Source organism: Berghia stephanieae, chromosome 14, assembly GCF_034508935.2.
Source record: "Berghia stephanieae isolate SIO BIC M18660-M18661 chromosome 14, UCSD_Bste_1.3, whole genome shotgun sequence".
NCBI classification, from domain to species: Eukaryota; Metazoa; Mollusca; class Gastropoda; order Nudibranchia; family Aeolidiidae; genus Berghia; species Berghia stephanieae.
Window position 1 is genome coordinate 21,841,431 of NC_088373.1, and position 14,307 is coordinate 21,855,737.

Genomic DNA, 14,307 nt, shown 5'->3' on the forward strand with positions numbered 1-14,307 from the left:
TCCTCCTAACGGTATAAAATTGAGAAAGATTCAAATGGTGAACATTTAATTTAAACATTCCAAATAAAATGTACCTGCTCACGCAAAGGGACCGAGATCGATCCGGCGTGCAGTCGATATTTTTTAGTGACACCCCCCCCCCCCCGCCCCCACCCCACTCCCTTCGCTCTGTCCATCCAGCAGTGAATGGGAAGCTGGGTCTGTTAGATTTGGTGGAAAGTACTGTACTTTGCGATAGACTAGCGTCCTATCCAAAGGATAGCAAGCAATTACTATTGTCCGCCATCCAGCAGTGAATGGGAAGCTGGGTCTGTTAGATTTGGTGGAAAGTACTGTACTTTGCGATAGACTAGCGTCCTATCCAAAGGATAGCAAGCAATTACTATTGTCCGTATCACTCCGGCTCCATGGGACGAATGGCCACGAAGGACTATTTTTTAAATAAAATGCACTGATGTCCCGGTAGCCATTTGGTAGAGCCCACGCTCATAAGGAAACGGAAAAGTTCAATCCCCGTTGAAGTCGAGATTTTATTTTCTGACACCCCCTTCCTTCCCCCCCCCCCCCCACACACACACACACAAACACACCTGTCCATCCAGGGGTCATTGGATAGCTGGATCTATTAGATCTGGTGGAAAGTACTTTCCGATAGACTTGTACCTAGTCCTATTCGAAGGGTAGCGAGCAATTGCGTTCGTTTCACGGAAAAGAGACCGGGATAGACTCGGGTTCCTCGGGCTTTTTGAGCTCTAAACGAGTAGTGTAGTAATAATAATAATAATGATAATAATAATAATAATAATAATAATAATAATAATAATAATAATAAATAATAATAATAATAATAATGATAATAATAATAATAATAATAATAATAATAATAATAATAATAATAAGTAATAATAATAATAATAATAATAATAATAATAATAATAATAATAATAATAATAATAATAATAATAATAATAATAATGATAATAATGATAATAAAAAATTAAAAAAAAAAATAATAATAATAATAATAATAATAATAATAATAATAATAATAATAATAATAATAATAATAATAATAATAATAATAACAATAATAATAATAATGATTAAATTTATTTATATTACGCCCAATCCTCTATACAATAAAGCTCTAGGCGCATAACAATGACATCAATCCATTTAAATATATATAATGAACAATATTTTGCGCATTAAAAAAAATTTTTTTTTTTTTGAGATTCCCATTACAACAATGAGCCCATTAGGAATTGGGTTACCAGACCTGTAAATACGTGCACGTCGATTTTAACGAATCGAATATTTGAAAGTCTAATAAGATTTTTGGGGAGAAAATCCAAAAAGCAAAGCATATCCGCACTTGACAGCACTCTACAGAACTCTCCAACATCACACACACCTTTATTGACTATTTGCATCCAATTCGACAAATTGTAGGCGTTCTAAATCAGCATTTAGTTGCAAAGGCAAAAGGAAGATCATTGAGAGTTCTTTAAGTTTTAACGTGAAAAGGTAATTGAGCTGTAATGATGCTTTGATATTCTTTAAAATGTATCAAAATATATAGTAGTAGTAGTAGTAGTAGTAGTAGTAGTAGTAGTAGTAGTAGTAGTAGTAGTAGTAGTAGTAGTAGTAGTAGTAGTAGTAGTAGTAGAGAGGTGGGCCTTTGGCCTACCAACCTCCGCTGCACGTCCAACTCGCCTTGAGCATGCATTCACGTAAAATATAAAGATTTTTTTAAAAAACCTACCTCTGTTTCAAAAACTAGCATCTTTCAACTTTCTAAGAAACATTTTGATTTTTCAGAACTTTAGTTCGTTAAAAAAATACCGGCCAATCTGACCCGTTGAGTCGAATGAAAACGAAATTTTGTTGTTTACACGGTTCAAAGGAAATGCCGTAAATAAGCTTTCATGGACTTCCTGTGTTGTTTTTACAGTGTCACGTGACCGTTTTGAGAAATTTGACGTCTGCTACAAATAATTAGACCGGTGGGGGGTAGATATTTTCGTTGGAGCAGAAAAAAAGTGAGTATTATTTCTTGTACTTGTAGAGAGGCCTAGGGTCCACCAGCAGACCAGTTGATTGAATGAAAGAGAAAAAGGCCTTTTTTATCCGCCGCGACCACCACCTTGAAAGAGTGGAGGGGGGGGGGGGTGCATGCCGACGAAAGTGTCGCTTGGTGACCTTGGTGACGTAGAGGTGACGTAGAGCATCTCAAGGATACTGGCAGTTGCAGGTGTTCTTAACCCCTTAACAGCGAAGCTAATATTTTGCTTTTAGATAATAGTTTGCTTTTATCTTTATTATCGTTTCCACCAAGAGAGCAGTCAGACTATCGCAACTCGGACTTCAATTGTCTATAATCGTTTTGCCGTTACTTGTCTTTTGATGATAGAAGATTTGGTGTTAGGTCAAAGATCGAATTTCGCCGCTAAAAGGTTGCATTGCTACTGGGTTTGCTCTCCCCCCCCCCCCCCCCCACCTTTTTTTTCATTTTTTTTTCACCTTAGTATTGTTGGTTGCTGCTATTTCCCTTTTTATGATTAGCAAGTGCCGTAGGAGTCTCACAGGATGCAGGAGTACTGCAATTAACCCTTTGCCAGTGATACTGATTTTTTTGTTTTCAAATAATAGTCTTCATTTATATTATTTTTTAGGGCAGAAAAACAAAAACGTTTCCACATAAGAGCAGTAAGAATATTGATAAAAAGCGCTTTGAGCACGTTGGGTGGATATTGCCTATATAAAAGCTCATGTTTTTAAATTGTATTTTGTTTTTTGTCCTTTGATGAAAACGGTAAGATTTTATTTTTGGTCCAAGTAAGATTGATATTCGCCTTTAAAAGGTTAAGTTGTTTTTTTTGTTTTTTTTCAGGTTTTTGTTTTTTTTTCAAATGCCTAGTGAGAGAGAAAAAACAAAACAATCATACTTGTAACTGCAAACAGCAGAACGTTTTCATTTTACAATGAGATGGGAAGGGGAGGGATAACACTATGACAAGAGAAGAGAGAGAGAGAGAGAGAGAGAGAGAGAGAGAGAGAGGAGAGAGAGAGAGAGGAGAGAGAGAGAGAGAGAGAGAGAGAGGAGAGAGAGATGGGCGGGGGAATGGGAGGGGGGGGGGGGGGGGATAGTAAGGGGGAATGGGGAAAAGATGAAAGAAATAATGGGTTGCCTGATGACGTAGATCAAAGGATTGTTACAGCGGTGTTCACGGTGCGTATTTCGTGAAATTTTAACCTTTTACAGTGACACTGATTTTTTTCTCCAAATTGCTTATGCAGAATAAATCGTTTCCACCAAGAGAGCAGTAGTAAGAGTATATTTAGACTCGGGCTTCAATTAAACTATAAATCGCAAAGCTTGTCTTTTAATGATAACATTAAGACTAAGATCTGGAGTTTAGGCTTGGGGAGTGTAAAATGGAATCTCGCCATTAATGGTTAAAATTGTTTTGATTTTTTAAAAAATAACACACACACACACACGAGCGCGCGCGGTCACGACAGCGAGGACCATCTATTGCTTGTGTTGCAAAGGTAAACCAGTTTACGTGTACGTAGATCCTGAGGCTAGATGCCCGTTACCGTGTACGTAGGCACTCCCCCCAAAAAGAGAAAGAGACACACACACACACACTCACACATACACACGCACACACTGACACACACACACACACACACACAGTCTCGCATCCGCTACGAACTAATTTTGCGCACCAATTTTTACTGCACTAATGCACCAAATTGCATACCTATCTAGGGACACTTTTTTCCGCATCTTTTTCTCAATAAACTTTTTTAAAAACCTTTGTTTTGCTTGCACTGCACCGGCACCAGACGTAGTAACAGACGGAAACCCACACGATATCGCGAGGAATGAACCATGAAAATATTTAGGATATAATTTCAAACACAACTTTTGAAATTCATCAAGGCTTGTCTAGTACCGAATGTTTTTTCATAGAAAACAAATGCATCTTCAAATCTAAACTGCTTTTGACGGTTAGCGGTAAGTTTTTTATTTATTTTTCTGTCCAAACGAATGATTTGTCCTGGTATAGAAGCTAAGTATTGGTAACACCGGCTCACCTCTCTAGTAGTAGTAGTAGTAGTAGTAGTAGTAGTAGTAGTAGTAGTAGTAGTAGTAGTAGTAGTAGTAGTAGTAGTAGTAGTAGAAGTAAGCTTCGCAGTCCGAATGACGCTTGCTGAGAATTGTGTGATTCAGTCATGGTCGATAAGCATAGCTCGTCTCTCCATCTATGTTGTTAATTGTTTCCATTGGTCACGGTCTGTCACATAATTAGCTTATACTAGGGTGTGTCTTTTTTACGAAACCCGCCGAAACCCGCCGAAACCCGCCGAAACCCGCCGAAACCCGCCGAAACCCGCCGAAACCCGATGAAACCCGACGAATCCCGACAAAGTTATGGGAAGTAGGTGGCTGTGGGGAGTGAACCTAGAACTCAGGGAAGTGTACACCATTGGGGAGTGAACCTGGGACTGGGTTTCGGCGGGTTTCGTAAAAAAGAACCAGTGCTTTTTTACGAAACCCGCCGAAACCCGGCGAAACCCGACAATATACAGCAAAGTTATGGGAAGTAGACAACTGTGGGGAGTGAACCCGAGACTCAGGGAAGTGTACACCAGTCGGGAGTGAACCTGAGACTAAGTTTATCGGCCGGTTTCGGCGGGTTTCGTAAAAAAGAATTAGTGCTTTATTACGAAACCCGCCGAAACCCGCCGAAACCCGACAATATCCGGCAAAGTTATGGGAGTTTGGCAACAGTGGGGGGTGATCCTGGGAGTCAGGGAATTGCACACCAGTGGGGAGTTAACCTGGGACTGTGTAAAAAGGATATCAGTGGGAAATAAACCTGGGACTAAAGGGAGATGGATACCATTGAAAGTTGAAGCCGGATATGGGAGTTGAGTACCAGAGGAGAATGAACCTGACACTATAGAAGGTGGGCGCCAGTGGGGAGTGAACCTGGGATTCAGGGAATTGCACACCAATTGGGAGTTAACCTTGGACTGTGGGAGATGGATAACTGTGGGTATCCGAGCCGAACTATAGGAGTTGGGTGCCAGAGGAGAATGAACCTGACACTATAGAAGGTGGGCGCCAGTGGGGAGTGAACCTGGGATTCAGGGAATTGCACACCAGTGGGGATTTAACCTGGGAATATGTAAAAAGGATATCAGTGGAAAATAAACCTGGTACTAAAGGGAGATGGATACCATTAAAATTTGAAGCTTGGTATGAGAGTTTGGTACCAGAGGAGAATGAACCTGACACTAAAGGAGGTGGGCGCCAGTGGGGAGTGAACCTGGGACTATGTAAAAAGGATATCAGTGGGAAATAAACCTGGGACTAAAGGGAGATGAATACCATTGAAAGTTGAAGCCGGATATGAGAGTTTGGTACCAGAGGAGAATGAACCTGACACTATAGGAGGTGGGCGCCAGTGGGGAGTGAACCTGGGACTATGTAAAAAGGATATGAGTGGGAAATAAACCTGGGACTAAAGGGAGATGAATACCATTGAAAGTTGAAGCCGGATATGAGAGTTTGGTACCAGAGGAGAATGAACCTGACACTATAGGAGGTGGGCGCCAGTGGGGAGTGAACCTGGGACTATGTAAAAAGGATATCAGTAGGAAATAAATCTGGGACTAAAGGGAGGTGGATACCATTGGGAGTTAAAGCCGGATTTGGTAGTTGGGTACCAGAGGAGAGAGAAACCTGACACTATAGAGGTGGGCGCAGTGGGGAGTGAACCTGGGACTATGTAAAAAGGATATCAGTGGGAAATAAACCTGGGACTAAAGGGAGATGAATACCATTGAAAGTTGAAGCCGGATATGAGAGTTTGGTACCAGAGGAGAATGAACCTGACACTATAGGAGGTGGGCGCCAGTGGGGAGTGAACCTGGGACTATGTAAAAAGGATATGAGTGGGAAATAAACCTGGGACTAAAGGGAGATGAATACCATTGAAAGTTGAAGCTGGATATGAGAGTTTGGTACCAGAGGAGAATGAACCTGACACTATAGGAGGTGGGCGCCAGTGGGGAGTGAACCTGGGACTATGTAAAAAGGATATGAGTGGGAAATAAACCTGGGACTAAAGGGAGAAGGATACCATTGAAAGTTGAAGCCGGATATGGGAGTTGAGTACCAGAGGAGAATGAACCTGACACTATAGGAGATGGGCGCCAGTGTGGAGTGAACCTGGGACTCAGGGAAGTGCACACCAATTTGGAGTTAACCTGGGACTGTGGGAGATGGATAACTGTGGGTATCCGAGCCGAACTATAGGAGTTGGCTACCAGAGGAGAATAAACCTGACACTATAAAAGGTGGGCGCCAGTGGGGAGTGAACCTGGGAGTCAGGGAATTGCACACCAGTGGGGAGTTAACCTGGGAATATGTATAAAGGATATCAGTAGGAAATAAATCTGGGACTAAAGGGAGATGGATACCATTGGGAGTTGAAGCCGGATTTATTTCCCACGGATATTCTTTTTTAGATATTCACAGGTTAACTCCCCACTGGTGTGCAATTCCCTGACTCCCAGGTTCACTCCCCACTGGCGCCCACCTTTTATAGTGTCAGGTTTATTCTCCTCTGGTAGCCAACTCCTATAGTTCGGCTCGGATACCCACAGTTATCCATCTCCCACAGTCCCAGGTTAACTCCAAATTGGTGTGCACTTCCCTGAGTCCAGGTTCACTCCACACTGGCGCCCATCTCCTATAGTGTCAGGTTCATTCTCCTCTGGTACTCAACTCCCATATCCGGCTTCAACTTTCAATGGTATCCTTCTCCCTTTAGTCCCAGGTTTATTTCCCACTCATATCCTTTTTACATAGTCCCAGGTTCACTCCCCACTGGCGCCCACCTCCTATAGTGTCAGGTTCATTCTCCTCTGGTACCAAACTCTCATATCCAGCTTCAACTTTCAATGGTATTCATCTCCCTTTAGTCCCAGGTTTATTTCCCACTGATATCCTTTTTACATAGTCCCAGGTTCACTCCCCACTGGCGCCCACCTCCTTTAGTGTCAGGTTCATTCTCCTCTGGTACCAAACTCTCATACCAAGCTTCAAATTTTAATGGTATCCATCTCCCTTTAGTACCAGGTTTATTTTCCACTGATATCCTTTTTACATATTCCCAGGTTAAATCCCCACTGGTGTGCAATTCCCTGACTCCCAGGTTCACTCCCACTGGCGCCCACCTTTTATAGTGTCAGGTTTATTCTCCTCTGGTAGCCAACTCCTATAGTTCGGCTCGGATACCCACAGTTATCCATCTCCCACAGTCCCAGGTTAACTCCAAATTGGTGTGCACTTCCCTGAGTCCCAGGTTCACTCCACACGGGCGCCCATCTCCTATAGTGTCAGGTTCATTCTCCTCTGGTACCAAACTCTCATATCCGGCTTCAACTTTCAATGGTATTCATCTCTCTTTAGTCCCAGGTTTATTTCCCACTGATATCCTTTTTACATAGTCCCAGGTTCACTCCCCACTGGCGCCCACCTCCTATAGTGTCAGGTTCATTCTCCTCTGGTACCAAACTCTCATATCCGGCTTCAACTTTCAATGGTATTCATCTCCCTTTAGTCCCAGGTTTATTTCCCACTCATATCCTTTTTACATAGTCCCAGGTTCACTCCCCACTGGCGCCCACCTCCTATAGTGTCAGGTTCATTCTCCTCTGGTACCAAACTCTCATATCCGGCTTCAACTTTCAATGGTATTCATCTCCCTTTAGTCCCAGGTTTATTTCCCACTCATATCCTTTTTACATAGTCCCAGGTTCACTCCCCACTGGCGCCACCTCCTATAGTGTCAGGTTCATTCTCCTCTGGTACCAAACTCTCATATCCGGCTTCAACTTTCAATGGTATTCATCTCCCTTTAGTCCCAGGTTTATTTCCCACTGATATCCTTTTTACATAGTCCCAGGTTCACTCCCCACTGGCGCCCACCTCCTTTAGTGTCAGGTTCATTCTCCTCTGGTACCAAACTCTCATACCAAGCTTCAAATTTTAATGGTATCCATCTCCCTTTAGTACCAGGTTTATTTTCCACTGATATCCTTTTTACATATTCCCAGGTTAAATCCCCACTGGTGTGCAATTCCCTGAATCCCAGGTTCACTCCCCACTGGCGCCCACCTTCTATAGTGTCAGGTTCATTCTCCTCTGGCACCCAACTCCTATAGTTCGGCTCGGATACCCACAGTTATCCATCTCCCACAGTCCAAGGTTAACTCCCAATTGGTGTGCAATTCCCTGAATCCCAGGTTCACTCCCCACTGGCGCCCACCTTCTATAGTGTCAGGTTCATTCTCCTCTGGTACTCAACTCCCATATCCGGCTTCAACTTTCAATGGTATCCATCTCCCTTTAGTCCCAGGTTTATTTCCCACTGATATCCTTTTTACACAATCCCAGGTTAACTCCCCACTGGTGTGCAATTCCCTGAATCCCAGGTTCACTCCCCACTGGCGCCCACCTTCTATAGTGTCAGGTTCATTCTCCTCTGGTACTCAATTCCCATATCCGGCTTCAACTTTCAATGGTATCCATGTCCCTTTAGTCCCAGGTTTATTTCCCACTGATATCCTTTTTACACAGTCCCAGGTTAACTCCCCACTGGTGTGCAATTCCCTGACTCCCAGGATCACCCCCCACTGTTGCCAAACTCCCATAACTTTGCCGGATATTGTCGGGTTTCGGCGGGTTTCGGCGGGTTTCGTAATAAAGCACTAATTCTTTTTTACGAAACCCGCCGAAACCGGCCGATAAACTTAGTCTCAGGTTCACTCCCGACTGGTGTACACTTCCCTGAGTCTCGGGTTCACTCCCCACAGTTGTCTACTTCCCATAACTTTGCTGTATATTGTCGGGTTTCGCCGGGTTTCGGCGGGTTTCGGCGGGTTTCGTAAAAAAGCACTGGTTCTTTTTTACGAAACCCGCCGAAACCCAGTCCCAGGTTCACTCCCCAATGGTGTACACTTCCCTGAGTTCTAGGTTCACTCCCCACAGCCACCTACTTCCCATAACTTTGTCGGGATTCGTCGGGTTTCATCGGGTTTCGGCGGGTTTCGGCGGGTTTCGGCGGGTTTCGGCGGGTTTCGGCGGGTTTCGGCGGGTTTCGTAAAAAAGACACACCGGTTATACTATCATATTGTAGTAATCGAGTACATTGGTTGGATTAAAAAGTGGAAATAATAAACGGTTATTATTGAGATGTTCAAGCAGACAAGACGTGTTTGTTGACTCTGTCATTGATTTAATAATATATAAGCCCACAATATGACATGGTGTCAGAAGTGAACGTTGTTCCCAAATGAATTACCATTCATTAGAGGAATATTTATACAGTTAAGTAATTTGTATTAGATAAATATATATTTTTTAATTGAATACTTGTCATACCCGTCCCAGCTTCATACGAGGTTAAATAGGTCACTCAACTATTTAAAGGATGCCTAAGTTTAACCCGCCAAATGAACTTAATTTTCAAAAGCCTGCATGGCAGGATTGGAAAGAGCGTTTTTCTATATTTCGACTAGCAACGAAATTAAATAAAGATGAGGGGATAGTACAAGTCTCTACCTTGATCTACGCAATGGGACAAGAGGCAGGAAAGATTTTCAAGTCTTTTACATTTGAAAACGAAGAGGAGAAGGATGACTACGATGTCGTTCTTGCTAAATTTGAGGAATATTTCATCCCAAAGATAAATGTTATTTTTGAAAGAGCTAAATTCCACAAGAGAAATCAACAGGACAACGAATCCATTGAAGAATTTGTTAGGTCGCTGTATGAATTATCAGAACACTGTAACTTCAATGACAGAAACACGCAAATAAGAGATAGATTGGTCATAGGAATTCAAGATAAACATCTATGTGAGAAGCTTCAATTGAAAGAAGACTTAACCCTTGAAAAGGCCATTGAAATTTCGAGAAACCACGAATTAATTAAACAACAAAACTCAGAATGTTTAACCAGAGAAGTTGAGGCTATGAGCCTACGGAAAAAGCACCGGGAAGCACCGCCAATGAACGCGCAAATAGATTGCAGGAGACAAGGAGTATTCAGAAATCAAAATACTCCGAGAAACAATAAAAACAATTTCCCGTCCACAAGAGATAGGGGAGAGCCAGTGTTATGCGGACGATGCGGAACAGTTCATCAGGCGAGAGCTTGTCCGGCTTATAGAAAAATGTGTTTGAAGTGTAAAAAGAAAAATCATTTCGCACGAAGATGTAAAAATACAAAGGATATCGGAGCGACATGTATCGGTACCGAAATACAAGAGGACAACTTCTTAGGGTCAGTTCGCGACAAGGAGAGGGGTGAACTTGCGTGGAGTGTGAAATTATCAATCAACGGCAAGCTTGTCAACTTCAAAATCGACACGGGGGCAGACGTATCAATTATGCCAAGACACATTTTCAAGACCTTAAACTTGAAAAAGAAACTTCACGAGACTGATAATATATTGCAAAGTCCCGCAGGTAGATTAAAAACAATCGGATTTTTTGTGCAGCCTGTCACGTACAAGACCAACCATTATAATCTCAGAATTTTTGTTGTTGACACGGAAAGTCCACATTGCCTCTTGAGCCGCGAGGATTCAGAAAGACTTAAGTTGGTAACCCGAATAAACGAAATCCAAATTCCTAGAACTGTCTTCGCCGCCACAGGGATAATGAAAACACAACCCATAAAAATTGAGTTAAATGATAATGCAGTGCCGCATGTAACAACGGTACCAAGGCGTATACCAATCCCATTATTGGAAAAGGTGAAAAAGGAATTAGAAAGAATGAGTAGCATGGGGAAAATTGAAGAAATTACAGAACCAACGGAATGGTGTGCACCCATTGTTGTTCCAAAACCTGGAAGTGATCAAATTCGACTTTGCGTCGATTTGACTAAGTTAAATAAAGCAGTCAAAAGAGAAAGATTTACACTCCCTACTGTAGATGACATTGCTCACAAATTATCAGGAGCAAAGTATTTTAGCCGAATTGATTGCGCCTCCGGATTCTGGCAAATACCCTTAGAGGAAACGAGCGCAAAACTAACAACTTTTATTACACCTTATGGCAGATATTACTTCAAAGTCTTACCATTTGGTATCACCAGCGCAAGTGAGATTTTTCAGAGAAAAATGAAAGAGCTTATAAGAGACTGTGAAGGCTCAGATTGTTTTATTGATGACGTCATTATTTTTGGACGCACAGAAGAGGAACATGACAAAAGATTGCATGAAGTTCTTAAAGAAATTGAAAAGTAAGGTCTGAAACTAAATAAAGAAAAATGCGAATTTAAGAGGACAGAAATGAAATTTTTAGGATTTAAAATAAACAAAGACGGCATGACACCTGATGATGAGAAAAGCAGGGCAGTACAAGAATTAAGTGATCCAAAGAATGTATCGGAACTTAAAAGTATCCTGGGAATCATCAATTTCCTAGGAAGGCACTTACCGAACTTTATCGACAACCTTAAAACCTTTATATGATTTGCTAAAGAAGACTGCCACATGGTACTGGGGACCTCAACAAGTAGAGGCTCTTAACAAAGTCAAGTCGATAACTACGAATGCACCAGTGCTTGCTTTCCATGATCCTCTAAAACCAACTATTGTCACAGCCGATAGTAGCTCATACGGAATGGGAGAAGCGCTACTTCAAAAACATGGAGACGAAATACGACCAGTCGCATACTGCTCTCGAACGCTTACTCCTACAGAAAGAGGATATGCGCAAATAGAGAAGGAAACGTTAGCCGCTGTATGGGCGTGTGAAAAGTTTTCGAGATTTTTAATAGGCTTGAAGTCGTTCACACTTGAGACGGATCACAAACCAATCGTATCACTCATAAATACAAAAGACCTTGACCGGACACCTCTGAGATGTCAACGGCTACTGATGAGACTTATGAGATTTAATCCTATTGCAATCTATAAACCAGGGAAAGACTTACATTTGGCAGACACTCTGTCGAGAAAGCCACTCCAGATTGAAGATAAGACGTTGGAAATGGATGTTACTGCGTATGTAAATAGCATTGAAACACACCAGTGGAATGCAGACTTGGATGTCATATGAAAGAAGACAGAAGAAGAAGGTGAAATGAGCCAACTGAAAGGACTAATCGAACAAGGTTGGCCGAAACACAAAAATAATGTACCTGTAAGCTTGAAGAAGTACTACGAAGAGAGGGGCAGCTTGAGTACACTTCATGGTCTCGTAGTTAAAGATAAGAGCATTGTTATCCCGCAAAGCATGAGAAAGGATGTTCTGAAACAAATACACGAGGGGCACCAAGGAATCAATAAATGCCGTGAACGAGCAAGACAATCAGTGTGGTGGCCCAACATCAACAAGGAAATACTAAGCATGATCGAAAATTGTAAGCAATGTGAAGAAGCAAGACCGACTAACAGGAAGGAGACACTAAAGCCAACACCTCTACCAGAGAGAGCGTGGCAAAAAGCAGCTGCAGATTTATTCTACCACAAGAATAAAACATTCATTGTCTTAATCGACTATTATTCACGCTACGTTGAAATTGGATACCTGCCAAACCAGAGTTCCGTCACCACAATTCTGAAGCTAAAACGTTTCTTTGCACGCCACGGAATTCCTGAAATCCTGATCACAGACAATGGACCGCAGTTTAGCAGCAGAGAATTTAAGCAATTTTCGAGAGAATGGCGATTCAAGCATCAGACTACTTCGCCACATTACCCGCAAGCTAATGGACAAGCAGAACGTGCTGTACAGATAGCAAAAAAAATATTAAGTCAAAAAGACCCTTTCACTGCGTTGCTTGCGTACAGAAACTCAAAACACACGTCGACGCAATTTACTCCATCTATGCTTAGCATGGGAAGAGAATTGAGAACAACAATTCCAGTTTTACCAGACAACCTGCTACCTCAACACATTAGACCGAACATTGTCCAACAAAATGACGAAATCAGCAAATTCGCATACAAGACACAGTTCGACCGAAGGCATGGTGCTAGAGACTTACCACCATTGCAACCACAGGATCGAGTTTTAATCAAACTGGATGACAGGAAAGGATGGACAACGCCAGGTCGTATAATAAACGTACAACCAACACCAAGATCGTACACAGTGGACACAGGCACGTCCGTTTTAAGAAGAAATCGTCGACACATGATGCCTACAAGGCACAATAGGCCCTTAGCTACTACGTCTGGCAACACAATGGAGTGGGACGACAACAGCTATAATTCCAACCTCGACCCTTCCCCCAGAAATGAGGAAGAGCGTGAAGCCAATTGTCCTGTAACAGACGTTGGTAATAATGCCAATGATGCTATTACACAATCTTCATCCCAACCATACGTCACGCGAAGTGGGAGAAGAATAATTAGACCAGCTCGTTACCGACAGTAACAGCAAATGTGTGTTAATATTAATGTTGTAATAGATAAAACATGGCCTGTACGTTTGGTTATCAAACCGATCTGATTAGCAGATTAATTAAGTTGTCTGACTAGCAGACTTGGGGACTCAAGAAAACTGAACAATCTTCATAAATTCGAACATTCGGCATTTGATGGACTGTTTTGAATTGGCATTAAATGATAATCGTATACTAGGAATAATATGTGAATGTGTGTGATATGTAGGCTGAATTCATTTGGATTAAATTACAAGATCAAGACCAAGATATTATATTTTTAACTTAAAAGGGGAGATGTCACATAATTAGGTTATACTATCATATTATAGTAATCGAGTACATTGGGTGGATTAAAAAGTGGAAATAATAAACGGTTCTTATTTAGATGTTCAAGCAGACAAGACGTGTTTGTTGACTCTGTCATTGATTTAATAATATATAAGCCCACAATATGACACGGTCCTGGGCCAGAGTTTTGAGGCTGTCAAGATCCTGGTTCAGGGTAGTTACTATTGATGTTGGTGGTCTCCCTACATACTTGTTGCCATGAAGGAAATATTCTGTCATTGTAGTTTGGGCTGGGATGTCATCTTCTCGATGTAAGATGTTACCAAATAGCCTCCATCGCTGTTCTTTTATTATTGTACTCAAAATATATAGAGGCTATTAATAAATAGGTATTCATTTACGGAAATAAGAAGATTCTCTGGGAGGCCTTCCCAAAGCTCCTCGTGCCAGAATTTCTTTAAATTTGTATTTTCATCCTGGATCTTTTGTCATGCGTTTATTTGATCAAACTTTTCCCCATAGCACGA

At 41.8% G+C, this 14,307-nt stretch overlaps 1 protein-coding gene across 1 annotated transcript in view; it reads left to right on the forward strand.

Annotated features, from left to right (window-relative positions):
- Window positions 1-1,396: 1,396 nt before the first annotated feature.
- Window positions 1,397-14,307, forward strand: part of LOC144959533 (uncharacterized) — an 18,562-nt gene continuing 5,651 nt past the window's right edge. The window contains exon 1 of the mRNA XM_078892149.1: window positions 1,397-1,527. The gene's annotated coding sequence lies outside the window, so the exon portion shown is untranslated. The remainder of the gene's footprint in view (window positions 1,528-14,307) is intronic.